At 42.9% G+C, this 17254-nt stretch overlaps 2 protein-coding genes across 2 annotated transcripts in view; one reads left to right on the top strand and one right to left on the bottom strand.

Moving 5' to 3' along the window:
- GPR87 (G protein-coupled receptor 87) overlaps window positions 1–13918 on the bottom strand; it is a 24493-nt gene extending 10575 nt beyond the window's left edge. The window contains exon 1 of the mRNA XM_004379186.3: window positions 13624–13918. The gene's annotated coding sequence lies outside the window, so the exon portion shown is untranslated. The remainder of the gene's footprint in view (window positions 1–13623) is intronic.
- Window positions 1–17254, top strand: part of MED12L (mediator complex subunit 12L) — a 359000-nt gene that overhangs the window by 237653 nt on the left and 104093 nt on the right. The window lies entirely within an intron of this gene.

The following is a 17254-nucleotide window of genomic DNA, read 5'->3' as shown; positions in this document are numbered from 1 at the left end:
TCCTCATGGTCCTCTTCTAGATCAAGGCTTGGGGTATCCCCATGGTCCTCTTCCAGATTGAGGCTCTGGGTATCCTCATGGTCCTCTTCTAGATCGAGGCTTGGGGTATCCCCATGGTCCTCTTCCAGATAGAGGCTCTGGCTATCCCCATGGTCCTCTTCTGGATCGAGGGACTCTGAGGCTCATGTTTGTCTACTGTACTGACTTCCTCTTTCTGCCTCTGGGTTCTTTCCTCTCGCATCTCTCCTTCTTGTTTTCAGATTAATCTTCCTGTATAACCCCTGTAGCCATGTCCTTCTTTTGCTCTCTAATCCCAAATTGTTGTATGGTAGGGCAATTCTTGAGCTACAGTTACTAATCAAATATAAGGAGCTATTTTTGTAGTGTTGACGACTGTGGAGTGAGGAAGCTAAAGCATGCTGGGTTCTGATTGTTAAAAGGTGTTGATAAACTTGGGGAAATCTGGCCCATAGTTAGCCTTTTGAATTGTGGAGACAATTAGTACCTACTTAATAGCATCATTATAAGATTAAATTAAAATATGCATTCATAAATTAAGTGCTGTGTAAATAGTATTTTTTTGCTTCCATTATTCCCATTAATCCTTGCTCAAATGAAATTCCAGATCATCTGTAAGCTGATTGGGAGCTCTGTACTTTAAGCAAACTGTTGATTCTCAGAGGGCATTCCTTGTGTTTACGAAAAAAAAAAAAAAAAACTCGTTGCCATCCAGTGGATTCTGACTCATAGCGACCCTATAGGACAGAGTAGAACTGCCCTATAGGGTTTCCAAGGAGCAGGTGGTGGATTCAAACTGCCAACCTTTTGGTTAGCAGCTGAGAGCTGAACCACTGCGCCACCAGGGCCTTCTGATTTTCCTCATTCCCATTCGTGCTCCTTGAATGACCTCCTTTTCCCCTATTCTTTCCCTACCCTTGAAAATACCTACCTGTCCTTCAATGTCAACTGTAGTGACTTGACCGCTTTCATAAAAACATTTAGTGAGAGTCTAATCATGTCCTGGGCCCTGGGAATATAACGACAAGAAGAGTCAGTTCTGCCTCAACTGGGCTGTCCTCAAGGAGTTTATAGTCTAGTTGAGGAGCCAGAAGTAAACAGACCATTCCAGTACAGGGTGATGGGTTTGGGATGCTGTGGAAATACAGAGGAGCGCCCTGGCTAAGGGGAAGGTTCCATGGCAGCTCTGATGCTGGGTTGTGGCCGACTTGCTGAAGGTCTGATTAGAAGGGAGTAGATGGTAGTGCTGAGTGAGGCCAGAGATAAAATGCAGTCAACTATAGGGGAGAAGACAGTGGCATGGAGGGATGGAGACATGTGATAAATGTGAGGCATGTTGAGGGATGGGTGGCTGATGATAATGGTGAAAAGGGAGGAGGAATGTTGGAGACCTCCCAGGTATTTAGGTATTGGTTTCTTTCACTGACATAGGGCCCTTGAGAGGAGTTACACATGTTGGGGTGGGTGGGGTTCTCTTTGGATTTGTTGATTCCATGATGCCTGTGTAATATCTGCAGAGCCCTGGTGGCATAGTGGTTAAGAGCTCAGCTGCTAATCAAAAGGTCAGCAGTTCGAATCCACTAGCCACTCTTTGGAAGCCCTATGTGGCGGTTCTACTCTGGCCTATAGGGTCGTTATGAGTCGGAAGAGACGTGACAGTACCTAACAACAACAACACACAATAGCCATGTGTAGATGTCTACTAGGCAATTGAAGATACAGGTCTGGAGCCTGGGGAAGTGCTCCTGGCTGGTGATGTAAATTTGGGGGGTCAAGTAGGTGGTAGGTAGGAAGATAGGTGATAGATGAAGCTATGGGAGTGAATGAGATTGCCCAGGAGGAAACTGGCCAGTGAATTGAGAACAGGAAAGGGCTGACAGAGATTTTTAAGGAGCTACCCTAGGGAAAGGGGGGTTCCTGAAAGAGTGGCAAAGAGCTTGGAAGGATAACCAGGAAGGAATAGTATCATGTGAACCAAGAGACAAGAGTTTGTGAGGAGTTGTGACTAGTTTTATTCTTCAGGGAAGTCAAGTGACATAGGACAGCAAAGGGCCATTGGGTGGGATTCAGTAACAGGAGGTTATTGTTCATCTTTGCCAGTGTTTCACGTGCTCTGTGTGTGTGTGTGTGCGCGCGTGTGTGTGTACGTGTGTTGGGAAGAGGGGGGAAAGGCAAAGTCTGATTACAAAGGATTGAGTAATGCTTGTGAGGTGAGGATGTGGAGGCAGCGATTTCAGACAACTCTTGCAAAAATACATACCTGTAATGAGAAGGAGAGCGCGGTGGGAGGTAGAGATAGATCTAAGACTGAGGGAAGATTTCATTACGCTTATTGTCTGATGTCTTAGCCCTAGCCGAGTATGGTGACAGTGGGTAGAGCTGAAAGAGCAAGGACTTGGCTTTCTGACTGACCGGGGTTCTAATCCCAGCTCTGTGGTTTTCAGCTTTCTCACCCTTCGTTTCCTCATCTATAAAATGGGTACGACAATACTTCCATTGCAGGATGACTGAGATAATATTTACAAAGTAGCTGGCACAGTTGCGCATGGTAGGGGCTAAGTTTCTGTCGTATGCTGTGAATACACAGTGGAATTTGTTTCATAACCGATGGCCTCAGCCACCCTCTGTGAAGCCATTTCACTGGTTGTTTTGCTCCAAGACCTTGGCCTTCCTTTAAGTTGTCTCAGACCCTCCTCTGCCACCTGTCTGTCTTCATAGTCTGCGTGGGTTTTACTGCAGCTCAGCCATCGATCCCTTCTCTGCATATCCCAGCACCTGCAGTGTGTTGCAAGGAGGATTGCTTCAGCGCTAGTGAAGGGCTCCATTCCAGGACCACGTCGATGGTCAGGAATCCTGTCCTACCATGGCCTGCTTCCCCAGCTAAGAGCTGATTAAACCACTCAAGAATGTGATGTCTGTGGTAGGCTTAGTTTTTACAGCCGTTCCTGAGGTTAGATGCTATCTCTGCTCAGAGACCATCTGCTTCCCTCAGCCACCCATTGATGCCACCCTTTGGCTATTTTGTTAACTGGGATTCTATGATGTTGGTTGTGAGCTGTCTTTTTACAACCAGGGTGGCAGAAGAGGATTAACGCGCTCACTGTCTCCTTTGTCTCAGACCCTGAAATAGATACTTGAGTTCCCTGGCAAGCCTCAGAGCAACTCGGTGACCTAGGTGTGTGATTCCTTTTTTCCCAGGTGAGGAAGAACCAACCAAGGAAGGCTCAGACAGATTAACTTGCCCTGACTCACACAGTGAGTAACATATAGAGCCAGGATTCAGATCCGCTCTGATTGAAACTAAAGCTGCAATTCTTTCTGTTATACTGCCCTGATGAAAAATGAAGAAGGATTGTGTTCATTGTGGAGGGCAGGAAGTAGAAAGGCTAGTATAGGGCAGTGTGGGGTTTGTGTTATTCTCAACCTCTTGAAAGACCGGGTGATCTTTTAAACTGGCGACTTAGTTTTGCTTGGCCTGAATGATGTTGAAAACATCAGGAGGTTTCACATAAGAACCCAGACTTGGATCCTGTCATGAAAAAGGAGATGTGCCAACACGGATCGTGAAGAATCCACCGGTATCAGCTGCCCCTTCCCGATGAGGCACATGCTTCTAGATCACCAGCTCACAGCCTTCTCTGCTGGCTTCGTGGTCCTCCTCACTCAGGAGCATTCTCTGCTTGATTCTACAAACACTTGATTCTGCGATCCTTGATCTGTACATCATTTGAGCTTATGTGGCTATGGACAGAGTAGAACTGCCTCACAGGGTTTCCAAGGAGAGGCTGGTGGATTCGAACTTCTGACCTTTTGGCTAGCAGCCAAGCTCTTAACCACTTTGCCACTAGGGCTCCATATAACCTATAAAAATCAAACTACACCAACCCCATTGCCGTCAAGTCAGTTCTGACTCATAGTGACTCTATAGAACAGAATAGAACTGCCCCATAGGGTTTCCAAGGAGTGGCTGGTGGATTCAAACTGCTGACCTTTTGGTTAGCAGCCAAGCTCTTAACCACTACGTTAAATGTTCTACTTTGAGTATAAATGTATCTTTCTCCTTTTCCCCCTCCTGGTTTTTCCAGCTTTAGTGACCATCACTTAGCCATCTTTTCAAATGCTTTTCCTGGTTCTTCTTAGCAACCCAGCAAAAATAGTGCCAGGAGGTCGCATTGTTTAGGTCACAGCCAGTCCTCTGGTGGACTCTTCACATTGCTACACTGCTTTTATGGTTGTGAAAACTGAGGTTCCAGATCTGAAGGAAAGAAACGGTTGTAAGTGATGAAGTGGGGACTTGAATCCAGGTGTGTTGGGCTCCAGGCCCTCTGCTGTCTCCTGGGAAGGGGTCTGGGAAGACCAGGGGAAGCATCAGCATCCAAAGGTAATGAACTGCCGCCACCTTTTGCACCCAGCTTGTCCACACAGACCTGGCCTGCTTTTGAAACTCACTGGATGATATATTAGCATGGGGAGTCATTTGTGCCAGCCTAGGGGAAACCCTTCCTCAACGTGAAGAGCTGGCGGGTGTACCCCACCAGGCAGTAACAATACCGTACCTCTCCCTGGAGCTCACAGGGTCTCGTTACTCCGTTCAAGGTTCACAGCTGATTTTTTGGATTGATGGTGGTGGTAGTTTTCAAAGGACAGGGTTGTAATGTCACCACCTCTCTTGTTTGTCCTCCACTTTCCAATTTTCTCTGTAGAAGCTCAGATCAGAATTGTAAGAATTTCAGGTTTGGGGGATGATTTTATCACCTTCCTACTGAAAATCTGTACTAAACCGATAGATAGCGTGGGAATCCCGGTGTAGTCCTTTTGGTGGTCAAGGTGTGATGTTCTCAAAAGCCTAGTGATGCAAATTACTATTGAAAGATATCGTCCCTCTTGCATTTTGGAATAGCTTATAATCTAAGAATATTTCCCATTTTAAATTTGTGTGTTTTCCAGCAGCCCTAAGAGCATAACTTTGCTGCAGGCTTTGGGAGGGAAGCTAGGTCACTCATTAAGAGTCACCTCCTTCTGTGAGGGAATTAGGTCACTGGATTCATAGGGCATTTCATTAGTACACCCTTGGAGTCCGTCTCCCAGAGGTTTTAGAATGCAGAGCACAGCAGCTCCTCATTCAGGTTTTTCAGGTGCTGCCCACAAGTTCTCTCTTCAGAGTTACGCCTGATACCTGTAGCCTGCTGTTAGGCAGAATTTCGCTCATATTTAGGTTTTCAGGTGACCTTTGGTCACTTGCCATTTTTTTTTTTTAATTTTGGAAGGGGATTGTAAACTGGGTAATAAGCTCCCTGAAGACAAGAATTGCATCTAATGCTTCTTTATTTAATCTCCAAGTATCTGGGGATTTTTCTATCTTTCTGTTACTGATAATGCTTCTTTATAAGGTTTATAACCTTATAACTGAGCGGGATCCAGCAATTTGCCCAATGGCACTAAGAGAGTGTGAGGCGAAGCTGGGAAATGAAGTCAGGTTTTTGTGGCCCCAGAGCAGGCTGCTTCTGCTGTACAGCTTTGCTTGGTTAGTGGAAAGACATAGCTAGCCTGGCTGGTGGGAAGTGTCCTAGATTCGGTGGACGGGTGTTAAGTTTTTGACTCAGCCTTTTACCCTGACCCTGAGCAAAGCATTGTACTTCTTCATCTATGATGGCGCAGGACCAGGCAGGTTTTGTTCTGTCGTACATAGGGGCGCTATGAGTCGGGACTGACTCGACAACATCTATGACATGGGGAGAATGATAAATACCTCCCCTGGCTCCCAAAGGTACCGTGAGAATATGGAGAGATAAGTTGTGCAGAGTTGATTTTATACTTTAAGTGCTACAGAAATATAAAGGTGTAATTCATGGCAAACATTACCTTTTTTTTTTTCCCTTAGTAGTAAAAGTCTCATTACGCATAGAAGTCAAATTTTATAGTTCTCCGAGTAGAATGTCTGTTTTTATTTTCTGTTTAGGCAAGGTCAGATTTACAGGTAGGTAAATTCTGGATCAGTAGTCTCTGGGTGGTGCACGTGGTTAATGTGCTCTCAGCTGCAAAAGGTTGGAGGTTAGAGTACACCCAGAGGCACCTTGGAAGAAAGTCCTGGTGATCTACTCCCAAAAAATCAGCCGTTGAAAACCTATGGCGCACAGTTCTGCTCTAACACACATGCAGTTGGAATGGACTCGCTGGCAACTGGTGGTAGTGGTGGTAGAAATTCCGGATCACTGGCTTAGAGGAGACTAGGCGGAGAAGTTAGGGGCTATCATTCCAGTCGTCAGAGTTGTACCTACAGATGAATATGTTCTAAACCAAATACATTGCAGGTGACTTCTGGTCCCTTAAAAACAATTCTCAGAATTCAGGACCCTGGGTTAAAGGCTTTAGTTGTTTGATTACAGTTTCAGGCCTATTAAGAAAAAGAAGACTGTTTTTCTCAAGCTTACGTGGATACTCACCCTTGTTTTGGAAGGGTCATCTTGGGGCTTCAGCTTTACTCAAGAGCTGATATTACCCCCATGGTGTTGGTGGTTTTTATTGCTGTCGCCGTTGTAATAAGGTGATCATTATGGTTTTCTGGGCTGTGGACGTGCTGGTGGGTATTCTCAAGGCCTCTTCCAGTACAGCGGAAGGCAGGTTAGCTACCCTCATTGTTCTGACTGCAGATCCTCACGCCATTTAAATCAATGGCGTAACACTGGTTCCTAAGAGTCCAGTCTTTTAGTTTAATCCCTTGTCTTCATTGATTATGTTATCAAACGCTCAGGCGCTCACAGAATGTGGCTCCCTCTCTCACCTAACCTGATCTCTGTAGGTATCTGCCAGTATTTTCTTGGATATCTGGTGGTGCAGTGGTTAAGCACTCAGCTGTTAACTGATAGGCTGGCGGTTCCAACCCACCAGCCGCCCTGTGGGAGAAAGGCCTGGCAATCTGCTTCCATAAAGATTTACAGCCTTGGAAACCCTATGGGGCAGCTCTACTCCTTTTAGAGCTTAAAAAACCCATTGCCATTGGGTTGATTCTGACTCATACTGCTGTTTCTTAGAAACCCTTCTGCATGTCAGTCCTTTTCTGTAACTGTGCTCATAGGTGGTTATGAGGATTGAATGAAGCGATGCCTGATTAAATCTTATAACAGAGCTTGGCATTTGGTAAAAGCTCACTACTTAGATGCTGCTGTTATTATTTGTCCTCAGAACAAACCTGCGTGGTAGTAGGAGTTTGCATACCCATTTTTTTAATGAAATAGCTGAGACTTAAAGAGGTTCCTTCTTAGAAACAGCCGTGTGATGAAAATACTCAGAATGACTGACGTACCTGGACGCCACTGCATTGGGACTTCCTGCCCCGATAGAGTGGCGCTGCCTGGCTGAGCTTTGAGTTGATGTCTCCAGGCTCAACCCTTCTCACTGTGCCTGCTCTCAGGGCATTGCTGTGTGGGGGTCCGTAGGAGAAACTGCTTTCTGGTCTACATACTGAGAATAGGGTCCCTCGAGACCTGCCATTCCTTTATCAACACTGAGTCATTAAACCTTCGAGTTTTCCTGTTGGAGTTTTCTGTCTCCTTAAGGTCATGTTTGTGGGCCACTGCTGTCAGATTTATAGGAATTCATGCGTTTGGAGAACTTGTCTCTCACATGGCTTTTAATTTCCCGCCGTTCTTTTTCCTAGGCCTCATTTTTCTTATTTAAAACTTATTTCAACTTAACTTTGTATTAAACATCTCTGTACTCTATCTCGAATCTTTTTTTTTTTTTTTTTTTTTTTGAACGAGGCAGGGTCCAAATAAATGAAATGGCTATGCAAGTACATTGGAGAGAGGGCTTGTCTGGGATGACGTTAGATGGGAAGGAGCCCTGGTGGCGCAGCGGTTAAGTGCTCAGCTGCTAACCCAAACGTTGGCGGTTCAAACCCACCCAGTGGCTTCACAGAAGAAAGACCTGGTGATCTGCTTCCCTAAAGATAACAGCCAAGAACACCCTATGGGCCAGTGCTATTCTGTCACATGGGGCCATTCTGAGTTGAAAATGACTTGACAGCACTAATACCATCAACAGCAGTTCATGGAAGAGGAGTGGTGGGCAGTATGGGAAATGAACTACCGCCTGGCAGGGGATAGGTTGGGGACGAAACCTAAGGGAAGAGGTGTTGGGCCTTGCCATCCTGGTTGCAAGATAGCTCTGTTGTTGGGAGTATCTTCCAGATGGGAAAGGATAGGGAGGCCATGAGAGGAAGTCTCAGTGTACTGTGGTGCTGTTTTCTGTCAGGTGCTGCCACGGGGAGCACGCACTCCACTGACTTCTGCATCACCAGGTGTTTGATGCCTGTCTGACTTGCCGTTTTAGACAGGCTCGAAACTGGTTATGGAGAGCATAGCTAACATGACTTTGTAAAGGATAGTCAGTATTTCTGGGTGTTGGAATGAAAAACAGAGATACTACTTGAGGTATTGTACTGGTGGCTGTCAGCGCTGAGTGGATGCTTTTTACACTATGTATATACACATATATATATATATATGATTCATTTTGGTATTATTTATAATCTTTGAGTCTAGCAGGAAAGAGGAGGAATGAGTTTTGGACAAGTGGGTCATGAACCCCAAAGGGGGCATGACTATGCACCACTTTCTTGGGTCTCTTCTGTTAGCTCAGCCTGAGAGCCCCACAGCTGAGTGCTCTGTTATGTGTGAAGAGTCCAAGTGTTCGTCACTCCTGAACTAGATCAGATGGTCCTTTAATGCAAGGACCTCGGATTAGTTGGCTTTTGCTGGCCTCCACTACTATACTGGCCTTTGCTTTGGAGCAACCGGAACCTTGGTATATATAGCAAAGGGTACCCTCCGGACTCATGGACTTGAAAAGTAGATTGCAGTCTACTCTGTATCCCCTGGAGAGTTGCTCTGGCAGCTAAAAGCCAGTAATGTCTTCGATTGAAGAGCCTGTAGAGGCCACAGAAACACCCTCTTCCGGCAGCTGAATATTGTGTGTCAGGTGTAACACCACCGCCACCAACAGCAACAATAAGAATAAACAAACAAACAAAACAAAAACAAAACCCAAGGGTGTTGCCATCCAGTCAGTTCCAACTCATGGCAACCCCATGTGTTAGAGAGTAAATCTGCTCCACAGGGTTTTCTTGGCTGTAATCATTACGGACTCTGTCCACCAGGCCTTTCTTCTGTGGACCGGCTGGGTAGGTTCGAACAAACAACCTTTAGATTAGTGGTCAAGTGCAAATTGTTTGTGCCACCCAGGGACATAAGGGTTCAGTAAATGCTGGCTAATATCTGGAGCCCTGGTGGCACAGTGGTTGTGCTCGGCTGCTAACCCAAAGGTCAGCAGTTTGAATCCACCAGCTGCTCCTTGGAAACGCTATGGGGCAGTTCTGCTCTGTCCTGTAGAGTCACTGTGAGTCAGAATCAACTCAGTGGCAGTGGGTTTGATTGGGTTTTGTGTTAGGACTGTTCTAAATTATTTAGATATATTTTAATTTATTAAAAACGTTTTGCATTCACACTGCAGATCTGCCACTTACTTGGATAAGTTACCTAACCCTTCTGCATGTCAGTCCTTTTCTGTAACTGCGCTCATAGGTGGTTATGAGGATTGAATGAAGCGATGCCTGATTAAATCTTATAACAGAGCTTGGCATTTGGTAAAAGCTCACTACTTAGATGCTGCTGTTATTATTTGTCCTCAGAACAAACCTGCGTGGTAGTAAGAATTTGTATACCCATTTTTTAAAATGGAATAGCTGAGACTTAAAGAGGTTCCTTCAACAGGTGCTCGGGTGCAGAGGTTGTCCCTGTCGGTGTGGCTGGTAAGTAGCAGAGCACAGGATTTGAATCCAGGGCCATCTGAGTGCTGCATTCTTAACTAACATTCCCCTGTTGCTTCCACACAAAACTGAGTGTCCAGGTGCCGAGTATAACCTGGGGAAACTAGGATGTAAAGTAGCTTCAGCTTGATTGCATCCAAAGTCTCTGTTTATCTACTGCAGTCAAGTCATAAGGTAAATTAACCATAAGTCTGTATCATTTTAACTATTAAATAACCCACAAAAAAAGAGGTAACAGTGGGAAAAGAAATGAGTGTCCAAATATAACACCAAAAATATACAACGTGTTAGTTACCTTATTGCTGAAAGTTTAGTTGGTTATATTTATGCAAATTATGAGTTTCCTCAGAATAGAAAGTAGTGCATAAGAGCATGGTTGACTGCAGGCTGACCTAAGTTCAAGGTCACAGCTCTGCTACTTATTTGCATATCAGTCTAAGCCTGTTTGCTCATTTGCAAACTAAAACAAACCAAGCCAAACCCCTTGCCTTTGAGTTGATTCCTATTCATAGCAACCCTATAGGGAGCCCTGGTGGTGCAGTGCTTAAGAGCTATGACTGCTAACCAAAAAGGTCTGCGGTTCAAATCCACTAGTTACTCCTTGGAAACTCTATGGAGCAGTTCTACTCTGTCCTATAGGATTGCTGTGACTCAGAATCAACTCAGTGGCAATGGGTTTTGTGGGTTTGGGCTATAGGACAGAGTAGAACTACCTCATAGGGTTTCCAAGGCTGTAAATCTTTATGGAAGCAGACTGCCACATCTTTCTTCTGAGGAGCAGCGGGTGGGTTCAAACCGCCAACTTTGCGGTTAACAGCTGAGTGCTTAACCACTGCACCACCAGCGCTTCTCTCATTTGCAAAGTGAGACTAAAAAGAATATGTACTTTAAGTTTGTATGAGGATTTTTTTTTTTTAAAATAATACACGTTAAAATATGTAGTAATCTTGGGCACTTAATAAGCTATCAACATATATGAATTACTGTTTTAATATTAAGGCTAGAGGGACAATTTGTGCTGTATGGTGTCTATCTAATACATTAGAAAAGTCGTTTAAGGAAATTACCCTCTTCTTCCAAAACGACAGCAATGATCAGAAAATGCCTTTAACAGAAATTATAGAATCACAGATATTATGAATGACTCAATGGGATGTCTCATACTAAGTGGAACCTAATCAGTGCTCCTTCCAACTGCAGTTTACGTAAAACTTTCATGTTTGGTGAATAAGAATGTCCCTGAAACATAAAATAGGCTAATTGGCTGCAGGCTTGAGAACTAATGTTCTGCTATGTCTATATTTGCTGTATGATGCAGTGAAAAGTTTGGAAGTAGTTGCCAGGTCAGGTAAAAGCTTGGCTTCGGTCATTGGCTGGCAGCAGAAGGTTTGAGTCTCCTTTCTGGTTCGTCTTGGTGTTTTATGCGTGGCTGATCTCATCTTGTATTAACATCAGGATCACGTTTGCCTCCACCCTTGCTTCTCTGCTTCAGATGGCCACAGTTGTAAGAACCGCAGCTGTCCCTTGCATTTGTATTCATGCATAACTTTCCATCCCAGAGATTTATTTACAGACAGTGTTCAAGTCCATCTTCCAGAGGAAACAGCTGAGATCTCGAGGGGCTGAGATTTGAATACCTTAATGCAGCTGGCCAGGGACAGAACTGGAGTGGACAGAAAGCTTTCGCTCTCTCCAGTTTCCTCTCAATGATTTCTCTGTGGTGGGTCCAAGCCTTGAGTTTTTTGAGAACCACACCTAGCATCTTGGCCCCTCTCCGGCATCACGGGGTTCGTGATTATCTCATCTCAATCCCTCATTTTACCTAAGAGGGAGAAGAGTGAGCTCCTGGGGAATTAAGAGGCCTGCCCAAGTCACACTGATAACTTTTGGCAAGACCAGCCCTGCAACCGCGGTCATTTTGCTGGGATTTCTGTCTGGAGCTTTCCACCCTAAATCAAACCACTGCCTCATGCCTGTGGACAGGACATCTGCCCTCGAGACTGTAGGATGCTCCCAGGGAGATGACTTTATCTAGATTTCACTTCTCTTCTGCCTTCACAACCATACCCTTTTCTGGGTTTATTTGCACGGGCTTTCCTCCATGGAGAAGCAGACAAAGAATAAATGGCCATTCTGGTCTCCTCTATCTTAAATTTCTGCCGCGTTTTGTCAGAGTACAGAGCTAAGCATGAAATATTTTTTGTACTTAAGGGAAGTGAAAGCTAAGATGTCAAGGAAGGAAGAGAATCAGGCAGACCCCGAAGGGCCCAAACAATACAAACCTAAATAAAAACATCCATTCTAATTTTGTCTTCCTTCTTCCACCCACATCCCCAGATACAGTAAACCCTCTCAGCATACTATCTCTGGCTGTGAAAAATTTCCCTCAGTCTATTCAAGAAATAGCTATCATCTTCTGACCAAAGACTTTCATTTTGTAGGCTATGTCCTTAAGTAAGGTATTCAGCAGTTCAGAGTGCGCCTCTGCTCAACCGATGTAACCCCGTGCAACATAGGTGTTAAACAAAGGTCGTCTTTGGGTGGGATTTTGCTGAAGGACTAAGGATACCCATATCCTTAGTCCTTAATTTAGTGAAGGAAAGGAGGAAAGACTTTCAACCTCAAATTGTCAGAAATAATGAAATAAGGTATCAGCATGGTGTCTATTTTTCTCTCCCCACCCCAAATATGCTCTTTTATAGACCCCAACTTTTTGCTGTTAACATTGCTAGTAAATTGGAATCTCTAACTAGAATTTTGAAAGAAAACTGTTAAAAATGTTAACATCGCTAACACAAAAGCCGACTCAACTTGAGACTGTGAGATGAAAGTCTGTGGTAGAGAAATCTAATGTAATAAATCAGAAAGTTAGCCTACTTTAAGCCCCACCTCCTTTAAAATACTTTTTTTAAACTTAGTGCAGTTCAAGTCTCTGAGCGTATTTCTTGCCTTCCTCCCTGAAATGAACATTTCCCCAACAGTTGGAATGTGAAAAACTAAAAAAAGTTTAAGCTGTTACAAAGCTGTTTGTCAGTAGCTAGGCAGTTTTCTCAGTGACTTCCCTGACATGTTTTAACATGATTTCTTGTAGAATCAGAATGAGGATTGCCCTGTTGTTTGTGGTACAATGAAAAGATTGAGATTCTTTAATCAAAATGAGGTAACTGGGACAGAATATATATATATATATTTTTTTTTTGAGGCGCCCTGGTGGTGAAGTGGTTAAGAACTCAGGCTGCTAACCCAAAGGTCGGCTGTTTGAATCCACCAGCCTCTCCTTGGAAACCCTGTGGGGCAGTTCTACTCTGTCCTGTAGGGTCACTTTGAGTCGGAATCGACTCAATGGCACAGAGCAACAACCAGCGTATATTTTGAAGTGAATGAAGGATTGTGAAATAAATTTAAGTTTTGGATCTTGGGAAACAATTGAAAGGACTTTGGGTTTTACTCATCTAATAAAGTAAATGTGATTTTTTAAAAATCACTCGGTAGACGTGATTATCAGAACATGGTCTCCTATTTTGAAGGCACACTATTCAGTTTACATTTTCTGTTTGCCTGAGGTGGAGGCAGTGAAGTTCTGGGAAGGACATACGGCCCCTGTTTTGGAAAGTGGTACATCCCAGAAAGGATTTACCAATTTTATTCAGTCAACATTCTCATTTCTACTTTTTATTCAAACCTCAGGTGAAAGCAGAAATATAATTACAGTCTTAATCAGCACAGGATCCTATCAACCACAGCTTTTAAGAAAATTAAAAAAAAAAAATTTCGTTTACCTTTCATTGCGGTGGCTGGCTGTCCATTCACCTATACTGGTGTCTTCAAGTTGAAACAGGCTTCTCTACTCTAATTAAGAATAAGCCTTAAAATTAAGGTTGGCAGAGAACTGGGCTTTCTGGTAAAGTGCAAAAAATAAGCATTCTCTTGCCTGCCAGGAAGGTAGGTGCTCCCCCACCTCCCTGAGATTGTCCACTGGGGCACCCTTTCAAATTCTCCTGCAGGAACAACTGGAGCAACTTGCTCCCTTGCGAAAAGAAATGACTCACATCTCAGAGGAGGTGAGATTTGTAGACTGGGGAAGAGTATTTCCTGAACCCGCAGGAATTAGACGGTGATTCACCTGGAGGGAGCGCAGAGGGCTGGGACTCAGAATTCCAGAGACTGTATAATGGAATCGGGGTGAAGTCTAAGTTTGGGTCCTGCAAATCCAGATCCAATTTTTAGATTTTTTTTTTTTTAGCTTTTTATTGTTAATTAGAAAATATGTATTTACAGCCTTCCTGCTAATTAAATTCTGGATTAAAAGGAATCAGAATATATTTTATGAAAAAAAATTCTTTTAAAACAATATCCTACATGTTATTTAAAAACTAAAATTAAAATGTGTTTATGCTAGTACTTGGTGACTTTGGAGATCTGCGGTCTCATTTGAGAATCTGATGATATCTGTAGGCCTATTTTTTATACCTACACCAATATAAATATGCAAAATATTTTAAATAAAATTATTTAAGGGACAAGTCATTGAATCTCTTGAATGTCATTCTTCTACACAAGATGACTTGTTTTATTTATTTTTTAAATTGTTGCAGAAATTTATATAATCAAATGTCTTTTTCTTATCTGTAATTGATTTTAGAACTTTCAGATAAAAATTGCCAAAAGATACTGATATTTTCTTAAATGCAGCAGTCAAACAAGTAAATAAAATTTAACCAAATGGAATGAAAACTTGTTACTCTCATGGCTGCAGATAAATAAGATGAAAATAATAAAGATGGAAACTTTTTTGAAATTAGTAAATTAATAATAGGTATTACTTAGTGTTGACTTATGCCTTAAGGAAGTGATGTATATGTACTTGTTGGTCTTCTTTGTATGTTTATACAGAAAAAGAAATGTTAGGTTAAAAACCTTTTGTTACCAAATTTTTATTTTTTTAAAGATTTTTTGATGGCATGTGTTTTCAGTATTGGAATGCATGCTTACTAATTGAGTATGTTTAAATTTTGGGTTGGTAATATGCATTACCTGACTCATAGGGACCCTGTAGGACAGAGTAGAACTGTCCCATAGGGTTTCCAAGGAGTGGCTGGTGGATTCGAACTGCCGACCTTTTGGTTAGCAGCCTGAACTCTTAACCACTGCACCACCAGGGTCGCTATAAGGTCGCTATGAGCTGGAATCGACTGGACAGCACACAACACAACCAAATATGCATTTTGAAAAATATGATTTAGTAAGATAAGCCACCAGTAAGGCAAGTGTCACTCTGGCGCCACCGATCTGGGGTATGACAATATACCAGTAAGAAACTAAGTAAAGAACTTACTGTAGGTGCCTTTCCATTAGGTTACATGGGGAAACCTCTGTTTTTCCAAATATGACACAGAAAAACCAAAACAAACCCATCAAGCCTCCCTAACTATCACACAGGAGATCCATAATTATGCTTGCAAATCTTATGTCACAGAAATAAAGGAAAAAAAGGTAAAAGTTTACAAAAAGTAACACATCTGGGAAGCCTCACCTAATAGAAAGCCCAGCGTAGACAACAGTGAGGCTCCAACTCCTGTCTGCCGAGCTTCCTGCATTTCAAAAGGGACCCACCTTGATGCTAAGTGCATTAGAACCAGACCTACTGCCTCCAAGGTCCAGAGGTATAAAAAGTGGCTGGTATACCATTAAACCAATAGTAACTAAAGAGTTAAATACCAGTAATTGTATATCGAAAACATATTTATTTTTTCTATTGCCTTTTTCTAAACAAGCAAAACCAGACAAGTCCGTTTTTAATGGTTTTTCTGTTCTCTTTAGGATTGTTTAACTATCACGTAGGAGTCCCCGGGTGGCACAAATGGTTAAGCACTGTGCTAGTAACCAAAAGGTTGGTGGTTCGAACCCATTGAGAGGTGCCTCAGAAGAAAGACCTGGCTATGAAAACTCTACGGAGTTCAGTTCTACGGTGCAACACACGGGGTCACCATGAGTCAGAATTCACTTGACGGCAACTGGTTTTTAGTTTTTAAGTATCTTATGGATGAGTAACTAGCTCTAGTAAAGGTCTCTGAATGAAAGTTAGCCAGCTTAATAATGACGTAATCTTACAGGAACTTATAAACCATCCTTCGTGACTTACGTTCGACTTCTGCTTGCGCCGGTTTGCATGGATTTCTCTTGTAGCATTTGAAGCGCGTTCCTTTCGTTTTGAGAGGAGGGTTATGCCATGTAGACCTTAGTTTGGGAGACTTGTCCTTCTTGGATTAAGCATTTTGCCACTTGTCATCGTGGTTCACAAGTAATAAATGATGTTCTGAACAACTAACCACTATATCTCAAAAACCATTGCTTCAAGGGGAGAACGTCCCGTGTAGCCTCTTTAAAAGCATGTTGAGCAAAAACTTTGTCTGTAAATTCTGAGGATTACCATCCCAGATTTTCAGTGGTGTGTCTACAATCACCATCTATTAGGAGCTTATTTGGACAAATATTTCCCAAGCCTCCGTTAAAGGAGAACAGGCCCTTCTTTTATCTGCTTTGCGTCCTAACGCACTTCTCACCTAGGTGGACGTTGTCTCGTTAGGGCCAACTAACCTCACACTGTGTTTTGCTCTAAAGAAAGTGCCTTTTCTTAGTCGTGCTGATAATGTTTCAGGAGCACTTTCTGTCTTGAATTTGAAGGGGAACCGTTTCGATAATTCAGAATTACACTACCTGGTCTTGAGAGCCTTTTAAAAAATCAGGAAAAGGAGCATCATGTGAAAGAATTTTCGCCGACCCTTCTGCGTGTGAGAAAGGACGCATGAGTCTTTCCTACATAATGAAGCATGACGTTTTATTACCTTGGTTTTGTATGGCTGGGTTATTTCTAGAAATCTTTCAGAGGAGGGAAGGGGCTGGGGTCCCGTGGGTGCCGTGTGTGGCCGCCTTTTCTCTTTCCGGGGTGGGCTGGGTATAGACTAGGTTTTCCCCTTCTTTTAATACCTTGTTATCCGATTGTTGGAGACACTAGCGTAACAGTCATTTTGGGGTATATTAAGTGCTTCTTTGACTGGTGATGCAAATTAAGTTTAGTAATGAAAAAGTTAACATGAGGCAGTCTTCATGCATTATTCTTAAAGCACATTATGCTGTTCTCAAGTTGGAGCTTGTTAAGCTTGATCTTACTTAACATTGAAAAAGGGAAGTTGTACACGTTTAGTCATGAAAAAAAGTATAACGCTTTGATGAAAAGAGCAGCTTAAAACCAGGCCATAACTTTATTATTGTTCAAACCATCGAAAGGTAAAGCTACTTAATTTCTTCTTTTTTAAATTTAAATTTAAATTTTTTTATTGTACTTCAGGTGAAGGCTTACAGAACAAATAGTTTCTCATGAAACAGTAGTACACATGTTGTTTTATGACA

Source organism: Trichechus manatus, unplaced genomic scaffold, assembly GCF_000243295.1.
Source record: "Trichechus manatus latirostris isolate Lorelei unplaced genomic scaffold, TriManLat1.0 scaffold00062, whole genome shotgun sequence".
Classification (NCBI taxonomy): Eukaryota; Metazoa; Chordata; class Mammalia; order Sirenia; family Trichechidae; genus Trichechus; species Trichechus manatus.
The sequence above is the reverse complement of the archived record's forward strand: the minus strand, read 5'-3'. Positions and strand labels throughout refer to the sequence as shown.